We start from the raw sequence: 2850 nt of genomic DNA on the forward strand, positions 1-2850 counted from the left end.
CGTTTTCGTCAACTTTTCGATCGGGGTTGGGAATTATTATAAATTGGATTATAATGAGTACCTTAGCATATATTAATGAGTTTACCTAATTATTGGCTAGTTTTGGAGCGTTTTGCATCGATTCGAGTCTTCGAAAGGGCGTGGAATACCGATTATGGATCTTCAGAGTGAGCCGAGTCTCCTTTCTAACCTTGTAAGAGGGAATTGTCCCCATATGTGAGTTAATTGGTTATGTGCTCCTATTTGTGTGGGCTACGTACGCACGAGGTGACGAGAGTCCGTGCGTAGCTCTATTATACTATTGTCCGGGTAGTTTAGGACCCAAGAGCATGTTATACTTGGATTATTTGTGAACTTATAGACAGCTTGAATTGCTTAAATCATATTGAATTAGTAAAGGAATTTCTAAACTGATTAAACTTCATTTTTTCTTAAATGGTTAAAAGACGATTGGCTTTCTTTGGAAAATTTCTCCGTGTGGACTTCTTGGTTGTCAGTCTGTATGTGTTTATTTTTGGAGCGGGCCGAACACTTTGACAGATTAAATAGATGCATCTATGGTTCATGTCGTTCGACCCTCGGCAGTGCACAATTTACTTTCTATTGGAGCGGGTCGTACGTCCTCGGCGTGATTTGCGCATGCTTATATTGCTTGCCTTGAGATTATTTGAGATTGATATTTGCTCTCCCCGACTTGAGATAATTGGAAACTATTGGATACTGAATCCGGAGACTTTTAATATAAAAACGAACTATCACATGTTCATGACTTACTTGAAATTACTGTCAATCTTAATAAATCCTTGATTATTTGCATTAATAATATATCATTATTGGACCACTAGTAAGTGTCAAAGTCGACCATCTCATCTCTACTTCTTCGAGATTAGGCGGGATACTCATTGGGTACACGTGGTTTCATACTCATACTACACTTTTGTGCATTTTTGTTGCACAGCCACATGCGTCTTTAGTGGCCTACGGGGTGTGACAACATGGTTGATACGGAGACCTAGGGGAGCTGCACTACTCGAGGCGACCCACAGCCAATAGAGCCTCTTTAAAATTTCTGTATCTATTTCTTTCCAATATTGTAATCCGGACAATTGTTGTATTACATTATTTCCTAGAAATTGCTCATGCACTTGTGACACTGAGTTCTAGATGGATTTTTGGATTATTAAGTGTTAAGTTTTGTTAAAGACTTCATGGTTATTTCAGTAAATTTTATTATTCGTTATTTAATGTATAAAGAAAAATGATTTTAACAATACCAAAAATTGGAATTTAATTAAGTAATTTGGTTGGCTTGCCTGATAGCGGTGTTCGGCGCCATCATGACCCTTAATGGATTTTGGGTCATGACAATATGGTATCAGAGCACTAGGTTCCCTTAGGTCTCACAAGTCATGAGCAAGTCTAGTAGAGTCTCGCGGATCGATACGGAGATGTTTATACTTATCTTCGGGAAGCTACAAGGCTGTTAGGAGTACTTCCCCTTCTTGATTCCTCATCGTGCGATTTGATTCCTTGAGGCTTAGGCCCCTGTTTCCTTCCTACTCAATCTTACACGATGCGAGCCGCTGGTTATAAATCAAGAATTTAAGGAATGTAATGGCACTACGAATGTGGTGCTGGGTGTTTCTCCCTGCGGGGTTGTTTGAGCTATTATCGTCGCCTTGTGGAAGGATATTCTATCGTTTCAGCTCAGTAGCAGTACTTCTGAGAGATTTGAGGCTAGGCACAGGTTTCCATGATGCTTATGAACGATTATTCCATAGTATCAATATGATGGAAGGATGTTTGCCTATGTGTCGAGGCAGTGAATGACTTGAAGGGAGGTTTACTCAGTGCATGATCTAGAGATTTGGTATTTTATTCTCGGAAAGGGAAAGGCAATCGGGCTAGAAGTGTTCCGGTTTGGGTTGATGGGTAACGGGACTCGGTGCTTGCGAGCGTGGTGGAGTTTTCTTCTATGATGAGGTGTCATTGTCCTCATTGAATGTACTAAGTTCACCAGTGTTATTATCTTCTATAATTCGCCTTTTGGAGCAGGTTCATACGGTTCAGTATTGAAGAAGCGACGGTCGAAGATCGCGGGGTGCGGTGGATTAGGATTGAATCAGTGTTTCTAATGTTGACGGCTCGAGGAAGATGACCTTTAGAAAGGTTTAAAATTTAGTAGCGACTGTGGGTTCAAGTGCTACGAAGATAGATTTTATTTAAGGCAACAACTGAGCAACAAAGGATGAGGAAAGACATGTGGGAAGTGTCAGACGATGGCAAAAATTTCTAGAAGGCCAAGTATTAGAAGCGATGGTCGAGTAGTTGATTAAAGGGATGAGTTCCGCCAAAGTGGGAGAGTGGAGGAGTTTCATATCGGCATTGTGGTAGGACGACTACACACTTTAAGGGGAGTTTGGAATGATTTGGGAATTTCGGAGATTAGTGGTTGGGGCCTACGGAGTTGATTTGAAGCATGGGCCATTTTGCGGCAGAAGATTTTGATATAACGGGAAGGAGCTGCTTGAAATAAAGAAGGATACAACATAACTTTGAATTGGAAGGATGACGCCGCACATTTAAATGATGTCCACGAGGGGTGAATGGACTTGTGTAGCTAGAGAGTGAGCTCAGACTCAGGATGGGTTATTGATGTCGTAGTGATTGTACCCCGTGCAGCAGCGTTGGAAGATGTTAGGAAGTAATTTCCACATGTGGATTATTCCCTGTGAGCAGGTTAGCGGTCGCATGGTTGGCGAGGCTTCTGCGAAGAATTCTATATAGCAAAGAGGTCGGTCGTGCAAATGTGGTTGATGATTCAGAATATAAAAAAGGGATTTTACAGAA

This window comes from Nicotiana tabacum, chromosome 1, assembly GCF_000715075.1.
Source record: "Nicotiana tabacum cultivar K326 chromosome 1, ASM71507v2, whole genome shotgun sequence".
NCBI lineage: Eukaryota > Viridiplantae > Streptophyta > Magnoliopsida > Solanales > Solanaceae > Nicotiana > Nicotiana tabacum.